The sequence below is a fragment of the Aulonocara sp. 'chitande type north' Nkhata Bay genome, linkage group LG13, assembly GCF_057382095.1.
Source record: "Aulonocara sp. 'chitande type north' Nkhata Bay isolate Kocher_YH1m ecotype deep benthic linkage group LG13, A_spYH_male_GT1.1, whole genome shotgun sequence".
Taxonomy (NCBI): domain Eukaryota; kingdom Metazoa; phylum Chordata; class Actinopteri; order Cichliformes; family Cichlidae; genus Aulonocara; species Aulonocara sp. 'chitande type north' Nkhata Bay.
The window spans coordinates 6,836,687-6,849,673 of NC_141356.1; the positions used below are offsets into that span (position 1 = coordinate 6,836,687).

The window sequence follows — 12,987 nt, forward strand, 5'->3', positions numbered from 1 at the left end:
GGCCCGTCTGAAGTTTGCCAGAGAGCACATGGATGATACAGCAGAGGATTGGGAGAATGTCATGTGGTCAGATGAAACCAAAGTAGAACTTTTTGGTATAAACTCAACTCGTCGTGTTTGGAGGAAGAAGAATACTGAGTTGCATCCCAAGAACACCATACCTACTGTGAAGCATGGGGGTGGAAACATCATGCTATGGGGCTGTTTTTCTGCCAAGGGGACAGGACGACTGATCCGTGTTAAGGACAGAATGAATGGGGCCATGTATCGTGAGATTTTGAGCCAAAACCTCCTTCCATCAGTGAGAACTTTGAAGATGAAACGAGGCTGGGTCTTCCAACATGACAATGATCCAAAACACACCACCCGGGCAACAAAGGAGTGGCTCCGTAAGAAGCATTTGAAAGTCCTGGAGTGGCCTAGCCAGTCTCCAGACCTCAACCCCATAGAAAATCTGTGGCGGGAGTTGAAAGTCCGTGTTGCTCGGCAACAGCCCCAAAACATCACTGCTCTCGAGAAGATCTGTATGGAGGAATTGGCCAAAATACCAGCTACTGTGTGTGCAAACCTGGTAAAGACCTATAGTAAACGTTTGACCTCTGTTATTGCCAACAAAGGTTATGTTACAAAGTATTGAGTTGTATTTCTGTTATTGACCAAATACTTATTTTCCACCCTGATTTACGAATAAATTCTTTACAAATCCTACCATGTGGATTCATGGATTTTTTTTTTTCACATTCTGTCTCTCACAGTTGAAGTGTACCTCTGGTGCAAATTACTGACCTCTGTCATCATTTTAGGTGGGGGAACTTGCACAATCGGTGGCTGACTAAATACTTTTTTGCCCCACTGTAAAAATGCAGCCAAGTTTTGTTTTGTTTTTTTGTTTTTTTTAAATAACCATTTCCAGCTATTTACAGAACAATCAGGTGTTCTGCATCAAATAAGATGCCACGCAAATTATTTGTGCCAGTTTAAAAAATAATTTTTGTCCACTTTAAGACAGACGAGAACATCACAAGCCTGATAGCTGCAGGCCTGACAGCAGGTGTATCACTCCTGTTTTCCACCTGGAGACAGCGTTGCAGTCTGCACGTCTTCAAGAAGAAGAAAGGCCTGAATCTACAGATCTATGAGCAAGATTTTCCTAACTGACTTCAAACGTTTGAGCTGTTTTTAATGATAGTGCATGGTTATTGATTACAGCAGATCATATAGGAGTATCAGGACACTGAAGAGACTGTTAAATAGATATGAGCAAAGGTGGAGTCTGTCATCCTTAAAATGCTCCTACGATAGGCAGCTGGCAGGATTGAATGACGCCTCTTTGGTGAAGTACAGATACAGGCTGTAAGCAACCATGAGCCACTGTGTGACAAACTAATAAACATGCATAATGTAGATTTGGTAAACACATAGGAGCCACTAATATGAGAAAATGAATGAGTTAGGGAGAGTTTGCTATCAGTCTCGGAACTGTTCAACTCAATTTTGTTTGCAGACAGAGCTAAAATGTTGCGACTTTGTTTAAAACTGGTGACAAAATTCTGATCAGATACAACCAGAGATGGGCAGTAACGCGTTACTTGTAACGTTAAAAGGTTATAAAACAAGTTTTAAAAAGAGACTTTTCCATTTGATTACATTTTGTATGATGGATTATGCAGAAAAAGTAGAATTGGGCTGAAAGATCTATCGCTTTATCACCTATTCAGGTTGTAAATCGTGTTTTTAAAAAGTAACTAAGTAACTAAGTAATTAATTACTTTTGAAAATAAGTAATCAGTAAAGTAACGGGATTACTTTTTTAGGGAAGTAATCAGTAATTAGTTACTGATTACTTTTTTCAAGTAACTTGACCAACACTGGATACAACTACATACAACATACAATATACACCACTGCTCAAGTGTTTGGGTCAGGTTGAGCGGTCCTTGTTTTTAATTTTTTTAAAAAGATCACATTTGATTTCCTGTAAATTCACCATACTTTCTTTGGTTGTTTTGTTCTTACTTTCTCTTTTCCCTCACCCCAGTGTGTCCCCAACGATGTGGCATGTGGCTGACCCTCACTGGGTCTGGTTTATCCTGTTAAGAGGGACTTTTTCCACCCCACTGTGTCCACATGCTTGCTCATTATTTGATTGTTGGTGTTCTTTTATGTGTATACTTTGTGTATGGACTATACTTTTGTAAACATTTTAGAAAAGATAATTAAATGCAGTATGGACATTGGGTGTAGGCTGCAGGAATGTGGAAAGATAAGAAACATGTGACCAACCCATCATTACACATGATTCTAAATAACGGTTTTAATTATGTTGTACACAAACATAACTGAAATGTGATTCTGATGATAGTTAATCATGCTTGATTGCTCAATACTGATACAAATTTAGGTGTTTCTGACTGTAATCCACTTTCTGTACAGTAGGCAGACCTAAAACAACCTTTTAAGCATCATTGTGTTCATAAAAATGGGCGTCATACATAACAGTCCATCATTTTTGGAGTTATCACTTTTAGAAATTTCTACATCAATGACATTGAGCCTTATTAAGGAAAGCTACCATACCTGTTTGACTCTTAAAAAGCTACAATGCTTAAACCGACACAGTGATGAGCTGTTATCGTGTTGGAGGACTACTTCCTGCACACAACTGCAGGAACTCAATACCTCAGGCCAAGAAAGCAGTTCATGAAAGTACTCGTGGCACTGTAATGTTTAATTTCTGCCGTTTATTGAGATAAAACGTAATCTCGATGTTGGTGAGCTTTAGACCCAGCCAACATGTATATATGGGCCCCACCTGGTTTTTGCTCGGGCTGGATGGGTACCATGTGGGCATGGGCTCAAACTGGGCTTTTTGTATGGGGCCTACTTGGGTTCTTCACATTAAACCCATATGGGCCATCCCAAGTGAGCACTTTTAGTAGGTCCTAGCTGGGTCAAACATGGGAAACACTTAACTTGGTCCAAAATGGGAAACACATGTAGGACCCACTTGGGTTTTCCACCTGGGATAGACATGGGCAAACACAGTCATTTAAGGATAGGCTGTTGTTGTGTGCCCCAGGTGGGGCAAAGTTAGGTAATCAATATATGTTTTAGTATCGATGACACAGGTGGGCCCCACCTGGTCAAACTAAATGGGTCGCACATGGGCAAATGCAAGTCAGACCCTGAAAACATGTCTATGTGGGCCCCAGGTGGGGCAAAGTGAGGTAATCAATATATATTTTTAGCACTGATGACATAGGTGGGGCCCACCTGGTCAAACTATATGGGTCGCACATGGGCAAATGCAAGTCAGACCCTGAAACATGTCTATGTGGGCCCCAGGTGGGGCAAAGTTAGGTAATCAATATATTTTTTTAGCACTGATGACATAGGTGGGGCCCACCTGGTCAAACTATATGGGTCACACATGGGCAAATGCAAGTCAGACCCTGAAAACATGTCTATGTAGGCCCCATATGGGTTATGTTAAGTTAATATGGGCATATATTTTATGTGGGCTCAAGATTGTTTAGTATATATGGGACCCACTTGGGTTTCTCACATGAAAGCCATATGGGCAAAACCAAGTGGGAACATATAGTAGGTCCTGGCTGGGTCAAACATGGGAAACACTTCACTTGTTTCAAAATGGGAAACACACGTAGGACCCACTTGGGTTTTTCACCTGGGTTAGACATGGGCAAACACAGTCATTTAAAGAAAAGCGTTTGCTGTGTGCCCCAGGTGGGGCAAAGTTAGGTAATCAGTATATATTTTTTAGTACTGATGACACAGGTGGGGCCTACCTGGCCAAACTATATGGGTCACACATGGGCAAATGCAAGTCAGACCCTGAAAACATGTCTATGTGGGCCCCATATGGGTTATGTTAAGTTAATATGGGCATATATTTTATGTGGGCTCAAGATTGTTTAGTATATATGGGACCCACTTAGGTTTCTCACATTAAAGCCATATGGGCAAAACCGAGTGGAAACATATAGTAGGTCCTGGCTGGGTCAAACATGGGAAACACTTCACTTGTTTCAAAATGGGAAACACACGTAGGACCCACTTGGGTTTTTCACCTGGGTTAGACATGGGCAAACACAGTCATTTAAAGAAAAGCATTTGCTGTGTGCCCCAGGTGGGGCAAAGTGAGGTAATCGGTATATATTTTTTGGTACTGATGACATAGGTGGGGCCCACCTGGTCAAACTATATGTGTCACACATGGGCAAATGCAAGTCAGACCCTGAAAACATGTCTATGTGGGCCCCAAATGGGTTGTGTTAAATTAATATGGGCATATATTTTACATGGGCTCAAGATTGTTTAGTATATATGGGACCCACTTGCGTTTCTAACATCAAATCCATATGGGTGGGCATCCAATGTAGGTCCTAGTTGGGTTAGTGATGGTAAATGTGTACATTGGTTCAAAATGGTAGCACATGCTTATGTGAGGATTCTTCTTCTGTGAAGAGCCTGAGAAAGTGTTATTTGAATAAAGGAGGATTTATTCCAAACAAGCCCATCACAGATTGCGCACAACCCAGGGAGTTCTGAAAGTCAAATTGTAAAAATAATCTCAAAAGAAAGTATGAACATAACTCTCTTTTATAACCTGCAGACGGCACCCATGTGGTGCCATTCTCTAAGAAATCACCCTAACTTTAACATATTTGGCACAACCTCAGTCTATCACTTTTGCTACCCTTACGTACAGTCAGATGTTCTTGACCCTTCATTTTTGACCCTCTCAGTATTTAGCCTTGGCTAGCAAATGTACTCAAAGTCCACATTGAGACCTCAAGATGTTATGTGTTATCAGACACTACAACCCAGCTGTCAAGTGAGACTATAGGAACTTTGGTGTTTTTGAACATTCAATGTTACTCAAAACACTCTGCACACTATTCCAAATAACTGGTTTGAAACTGGTTACTTTTTAATTTTAGATTTCATTTTATGTACTTAATGTGAACTCTGCATGGTAGGCTGCATGGTGAGGCTCAGATAAGATAAAATAAGGACTTCATGATTCTTCTTAGGTAAATTCACTTGTCACAGCAGCAATAATAAGTGATTAAAACGGACACAAGAGTAGAAAAAAAGAAAAGCAAAAAATACGAATAAAAAACCTAAGATAAAAGTGAATTACACAGACAAAATCCAGATTTGGCATTTGCAAATTAAGGATTACTGGTTGTTCAAACAATTAAGACTATTTACTTGAGCAAACATGCAGTTGAGGATTTTTAGTAGATCAGACACACTCTACTGTATTAGAGAAAAGACAGTTAGTTACATGGAAGATGGAAGTTTTGGTTAATCAGATCCAGTAAAGCTCCTGAAGTATATTACCGATCTGTTAAAATGTTACTCTTCAAACTTGTGCCCTCAAATTATATAACCAGAAATAATTTATATTTTCTTTGAACTAGTGGAAAGGAGAGGGAATGGGGTCTTTCAAGCAGTCACACTTCAACTGTGAAACTCCCTTGTCCTTATGGTGTATTGACACTATTGAAACTTTTCAAAACCAGTCTAATGTTAGAAGAGCTTTTAGGTAAACTGTTATTCTTCTTCTTATCATTATTATATTTTTATTAATTATATTTTTATTATGATGTTGATTTGGGTGACACTTTTTGATAAATATTATATATTACTTTTTAAAACATATTAACCATCCCTATGCTTAAAAAACTTTTAAAAATAAAATTGTTCTTTTAAACTTGTGCATTGTTTGACTTTTAAAATGTTTGTATCAGGTGTAAAACGACTTTTTAAATAAAGTTGTTTTTAATGTGAGCAGCTCCTATTGGCTCGTTTAAAAAGAGGGAGGAGCAGATTGCACCGCCTAGCGTCTAGTCTTCGCGGTCTTTCGTCTGTTGCGCCTTTTCTCTCCCTGGTGTTTAAGAACGTGGAGGACAAAAGGATACCAAAGAATCGAAAACTATGACAAAGGTAAATACTTAAAGTTTGATACGTTTTCATCAATGGTTATTTTAGTAACTTTCTATAGTCGTCCTAAACGGTATAAGGGGGAGAAGCATAACATCTTTAGCTAGCAGGTAGAACTGGGTTAATTTGCTGCATTGTCTTTGGCAAACATAATTTAAAGTTAATTAAAAAACTCTTACTGCCTATATTCTACTCAATAAAGTTCATCTTATCTTATTCTGTTTTCATTGCACCATTCTCTCTATACAGTTTTTGAATTTACACACTATAACGTACACGGCAGTTTTTTTCTGTGCTTCTGCAACTGTTTCTTGGGTTTTCCTATAAGGTTTTTGTAATTAATTTAAAAAATTTATATTATTTTTTTGGCTTTAGTGGATTCCTGCTCAGCTAACTCGGCCATTATGCACTACCCAGTAAACAAAATGGCTGAACAGTATCTTAAATGTCTGAACATGAGCTAGTCATACCATGTTACGTAATATTCATGTGCAGTGTAGCAAGGTGATTGTTTAAATTACAGGAGTAGATGCCTGCAGCTGAAACGGTTTTCTGATCTGAATACGGTAATGTTACCAGATATGCATTGTACTATGGGAAAACGGTGGTGGATCAGTGTGTAAAAAGCCCCCAAAAGAAACACACAGCGTCTTTAGCTCAAACACTGTCTGATCACTCTCTTAGATACTGTGCTGTTCCATCTAGTTATTGGTTACTGAGAAATGTTAGGTCATTAATTAATTAAGAGAGTGCAGCTGTTCAGATCAGATGGTGAAGTAGGAAAATGCAGAACATGTTATTATAGCTGAATGCTGTGTAAAATACTAGTAATAAATCTAACTCCCATTTATGGCTTTTACTACTGTGGGGCTAAATAAAAAATTACAGACATAATGAAATCTGCTACAATTACAAAGCTTAAGTTTAAAACAATTATTATATATTAAGCATTTTTTTGCTCTTTTTTTTTTTTATTCTTTTTGCTAATAATGGACTCAATTTTATTATCAACTTCAAAGACCTATTAAACTTTTAAACCATTAAATCCAGGAAATTAGATGCCCGTAAATGTACGAGACCCTCTTTATGTCTAGTATCCCCAAATATTTAATAATCCTTTCTAAAAGTACACAAATTTTGTTCTTTTCAATTAAATATTGCATGTTCAATGTATTCTTGAGCAGGTAAAAATTCCACTAAATTAGTTTTTGCATATTTTTAAGTATAATCAAATTTTTATAGTTTGCGAGTACTTTTAATTTGGAGATTTTGCCACTTGATTTGAAGTTTGGATAGTGCTTTATAGTAATTTGTAAATGTTTTGAACTCATCTGGCTTCTTAATAATTTAATAAAAAATTAACAAGCCATGTAATAATTTGAAAACCACTAGGGACCACTTATAAAAAAGTAATTCCTTTTTTACTTAAAGGAATTTAGGATTTATGTCTGTCAAGTCATTTGTTCTGGCATAAGTCACCATTTTGATATATCTTCCTGTGACTTTAAAGTCTGTCAGCTAGTTAGATACATTTTTGCACTGCTAGTGTTTGCTGCTTGAATTAGTCAGTTTATCATATAAACACATGCAGTGCCTTTCAAACTTTTAATTACACTGTTCATTTTGTGCATTAGTAAGAGAATCTTTTATATTGAATTATCCTGGGAAAAAACAAAAATGTTTGTATTTTCTCATGCACTTTCTTTCATTTCCTTATCACGTTTAGATTCTTCAAGATCACAAGCACCATCTTTGACATGTAAGTAACTTTCATATTATTTGTATTACTTATTATTATTATTATTATTATTTTTGAAAAGTGATGGTCTTTGGGGCATCCTTTTTTTTTATTGGTATTAAGTATATATATTTATTTAGGCACAGGAGGCAATGATCTATTTTAAAATTTAACATTTATTTAATTTTCATCTTTTATGCTAACAATAATGCCAACAGTGTCCTCTTCACTTGACCCACAACTCTGACAGTTTTGGTCCTCTGCTCTCCTCACAATTGGCTGATTTCCATCTGAGCTGCTACTGTCAACTGCATTAAACTGATTTTACATTGCCTTGTTATTCTAATCTTTATCTGCGTTTTGGACTCCAAACATTCACACCTGCTGTTAGTAACCAGAGCTCACAAGAGTGTAAGGCGTGTAGTTCAATAAAGTGATCGATGTGTTCACTAGCTGATTTCAATAAACCGGTAACTTATCAAATCCATATTTTATAGGAAGTACATTACTGATAAAAGTGGTAATAAACACGGTAACCAATAAAAATTAAAATTTCCTGTTATAAAAAAAAATACTGCAGTGAGCTCGGTTTTCTAACACCAGGTGTGAACATCTACAGTCTTTAAGCGCTGGTAAAGATTTAAAAATATAAGCATTCAATAACATAACATTAAACACTAAATTAGTTTGATGGTGTTGACTGCAGCAGCTCAATGTTAATCAGCTGATGGTGATGGAAGCAGATGAGCGTTTTTCATCATGGTTGTTAGTGATGTGTTGGTCAAAACGAAACGGCTCTTTGAAGTGAACGACACAAGCGTGTTTTTTCTCTCTCTCTCACCCTCTCTCTCGCACTTTTTTTCCGCTTCACTCTGCACGCGAGCCTTGTGCTTTGCGCTGGGAAGAGGGGGGAGGGGCGGTTGTTACACACGCAGTAGCACAGTAACAGAGCAGGAGGGAGAGAGAGAGAAAGAGAGCCAGGGACAACAACGTCACATTAGAAAGGTATAGTAATCATCCACAACTATTTTCAATTGCGGATGATAAAGGATTCAGAAAGTTTATTCATGCAGGCCCATATGACAGAGGATGTGCATCTTCTGTTTGTTTTCATATTATAATTTATATTTAATTGTGTTGTGGTTTGCAGTGTTTTGTGTTGTTTCACTTTAAATTTGTTTAAAAGGAAAAAGCTGAAAATTTAAATAGTTAAAAGTTGAAATGTAAATAGTTGTTTTTTTTGTATTATATGATTTATTTATTACATTTTATGTGGAGAGAATAAATAAAAGTATATTTACGGTGGCTGCTAGAGACAAAGCACGTACAAACCCCAAAACACGTAAAAACTCCATAGCACGTACAAACTCCAAAGCACGTACAAAACACAACAGAAGTGCTCCAGGATGCTAGGCACAGTGTTGAGATTTTGTTACCTAGTGGCTACACAAGCCAGGAAGTACCAACGACCGGATTTGGTGTGTGGTAGTAACAGGTAAATGAACAGCTTTTGGAATTTTTTATGAATATATATGAGTGCTTGTGTATAAATACACAAAAAATACACATATGATTTCAATTGTGTAAATTAAGTGATCTAGATAGCTCTGTTTTGGAAGTTCAGTTGACGCTAGAAATGGGTTTTGGAGTTTGTACATGCTTTGTCTCTAGGGGCCACCATATATATTTATATATAAACATATATAAATAAAACCACGTTTCTTTTTTTACATTAGTAATTCCTTTTGTTCATAATTTTATATTGTTGTTAATAATAAATTAATTAAAGCAACAAAACAACCTGAAGAGCCGGTTGGGAGCCGAAAGAGCCGGCTTTCTAAAAAGAGACGAAAATCCCATCACTAGTTGTGTAATATGCTGGTATTGATATGATCAAAAATGAACTGAGTTGTTTCGTATTCTATAGAAATTGTACATCTAATTAATAACAAGGCTTTCTGCTGATGTTATTAATTAAAAATTTATTGTTTTATTTTTAAGCAACAACTTTTTAGCATGCAATCAGTCCATGCTGTACAGGACAGATTTGTAAACTGTGCATACAAAAATAGACTATTTTACAAAATTGCTCTTTCAACAAATGTAAATCACAGCAGATTTTTTTTGTTGTAGGTGCACTGTCACAACTAGAAATGTGGGGGGAAGTCCTCAAAGTTGAAGGCAGAACAGGAAAATACATGGAAATAACAATTTTCCTTTAAATGGTAAATGGCCTGCATTTTTATAGCGCTTTTCTAGTCCCTAAGGACCCCAAAGCGCTTCACACTACATTCAGTCATTCACCCATTCACACACACAATCACACACTGGCGATGGCAAGCTACATTGTAGCCACAGCTGCCCTGGGGCGCACTGACAGAGCACATCAGTAAAGGTCGATCTGGATACTTGATAACTGTTGGTATAGGTATGACATGAATTTGAATCTCCATTATCACAGGTTTTAATTGGGAGGGAACATGCAGATATACAGGAGGACTATAAACAGCAATTCCTATTGCATACAACTGTTTTAGAAAATACCAACAACACTGTTAATTTATCACTTGCTGGTCTATAGACTTTACAGTGTGGATGGATGGAAAATCCATCTGGCTCCACTCTGGCTGAATTGGTGCTACAAACAACTCTGCGCTCGGCTTTCCTGGCTGTGTGTGGATTTATACTTACACATCCAAATTTTGACCCTATTTTTCTTCCTTTCAGCTGATTGGTCAATTTCATGTCAATCACCAATTAAACAATCCAATCAGAGAACATCTCCAGAAGTTGATTCTGTTCATCTGGACGTAGCATTTTCAGTGGGAGAAAATGCTGCAAGCGCTACGTCCAGATGAACAGAATCAACTTTTGGAGATTTACTTACCTGGATGATTGAGCATGCATCAAGACAATCAGAGAACAGATAGGTTTGGCTGTTGGAGGGCTGCATTACGGAGCTTCAGGTCCTGGAAGAATAAATTCCCTTTTACATACCAGACCAGCATTTTTCTTCATTAGCACGAAGGAAAACAGTCTGTGCGTGTCAGAGTTCTGTGGTTTTTGTGTCACAGGGCTTATAATATGTGTAAAAATCTGGCCAGGGACCATCACATCACACTGCTATCATATTTTTCTGTTGCTATCATGTTTCTTTTCTGAGATGTTGTTACTTTTATGACAGATGTAACGAGAAATCTTCCAGAAAGTTAAATTTTTTATTCTATTCAAATATTTGATTCTGATAACAGATAAAGATTTTTTTTTTTTACTTTTGTTCTGCTATTTCATAGTTTATACAAATTTTGGCCAATTCCTATTTATTTTAACCCTTTAGCCCCCAAAAAGTCGCCAGCGACAGGTTTTTCCAAACCTGTCTCGTCAAACCTGAGCTCTGCCAGGGGCCCAACACGCCTGGACTTTTAGAAGAAAAGAGATGTCCGAAAATAAACCACAGGGTCAAATACTTAATTTTGTTCAGTGTTTTAGAGTTATTAATTTGAATTGACTAATTTAAATATTTTATTCATGTACATTTTGATTGCCTTTAGTAAAAATGGCAAAATTTCAATTTCTTTTTTCTTTCTGTTATTAATCCTTGATTACATTCATATAGTATGCAGTAGAGGAAAAAACCTACCAGACCTACCAGTTATCCTGCGTAACATTATTGGGGATAAAGGGTTAAGGAAGCGCAATTAATTTTTTTAGTTTAGCTTGTGTTTACTACCATTTTTTTTTTATCACCACACAGTAAACATTAAGTAATATGTAAAGTGTCCATTTATCCTCCATTCCGGTCCATTATCTTAAGCTTAGGCTGCTGCCCCTCGACCCAATCCGGTACTAAGTAGAGAGGCCCAGACTTCGCTCTCTCCAGGCACTTGGCCCAGCTCTTCCGGGGGAATCCCAAGGCATTCCCAGGCCAGCCGAAAAACATAGTCCCTCCAGCATGTCCTGGGTGTTCTGGGTCTCTTCCTGGTGGGACGTGCCCAAAACACCTCACCAGGGAGGCATCCTAACCAGATGCCAGTATCTAATCTGTCCTTTTTGTATGTTCCCCTCAGGTTGCCATGGTAGCAGATACAGGGGAAACAAGTGTAGACGATGCCACAAGAAGGATGATGAAATTCCTCATATCACCTGAGCTGGCTGTGGAGTACAACATGCTTGGCCGACATGGGGAAAAAAAGTTCAGAGATTTGCGTCTTTTTAATGTTGTGTATGGTAAGTTAGTTTCACTTGAGACATTTGAACTTTAGAAAACTAAACTTTTTTAATAAAGTGTTTGAAAGTGTAACTGAGATTGGTTTTCATGCAATTTGTATATATTTTTTGAGGCAATAAAGTGAAATAAACATTGTTCTTTGAAAATCATCACCAAATGAAGTAAGCTAAGATTAACTTTACTTTGGCTTGCCCGTTTTTCTTCTTCTTCATTTGCAGAGGCACTGAAGAATTATTTAACATCAAAAGTCAACTTGCAAGAAGCAGAGAAGGCTCTGTCCAAGTGGTTCAGTGGAGCTAAAGACAGAGGAGGACCGAGGGCTGCAAGGGTACAAAATAGACTTACGGCTCTGTAAAAAAACAAACCCTGCTGATTCAAGATAAGCTTTTGAGTTTTCCATCTGACTTTTTCCCCATGTTGCTACAGTTCCAAATATCTAAGGAATTTTGCTGTAGTTTGACATTTCTAGTTTTTAAACGTTTACGCACTTTGGAATACAGTTACGTAAAATCACAGTTGTTGGACAAAATAAATGTGAAAAATGTTGTTTTGTGTACCCTCGTGATTTTTGAAATGGTTTTATTTACAAACTAGATTTTGTTTGCGGTCAGCTTTAATATATTTGGTGTCTTTGTGTCACAGAACCCGTATTAGCCGTCTGAAAAATTGATTTTGTGACTGTTTTACTACATGGGGCCCACTCAGTGCCAGAACTTAGTCAATTCAAACTAGAAATAAGATGCAAATACAGAACCCACTGCTAATGCCATTCCAACTTTTTAGCTCATGTTTTCCTCATGTTGTACCCACTAAGAACTTGAAAAATGGGGCCTAGGTGGGTTTCAGTGTACTTTGCCCAGTTGGGGTCCATTTAGTTCCCAGATTTTACCTATATAACACCGAGATGGGCTTATAAAATGGGGCCATTATGGAACCCGCGGACAATCCCACTTAAAACCCACTTTTTAGCCTATGTGGTACTCACATGGTACCCACAAAACAACTTGAAAGGTGGGGCCTGGGTGGGTTTCTTTGTACTTTGCCCAGT

The 12,987-nt window shown here is 37.5% G+C and overlaps 1 long non-coding RNA gene across 1 annotated transcript; it reads left to right on the plus strand.

The window, feature by feature from the left end:
- The first annotated feature begins 5,854 nt into the window (after window positions 1-5,854).
- On the plus strand, window positions 5,855-12,484 carry LOC147315547 (uncharacterized). Its single transcript, XR_015124361.1, has 4 exons — window positions 5,855-5,976; window positions 7,700-7,732; window positions 11,779-11,938; window positions 12,158-12,484. It is a non-coding gene; the product is annotated as an uncharacterized LOC147315547 (long non-coding RNA).
- Window positions 12,485-12,987: the final 503 nt, after the last annotated feature.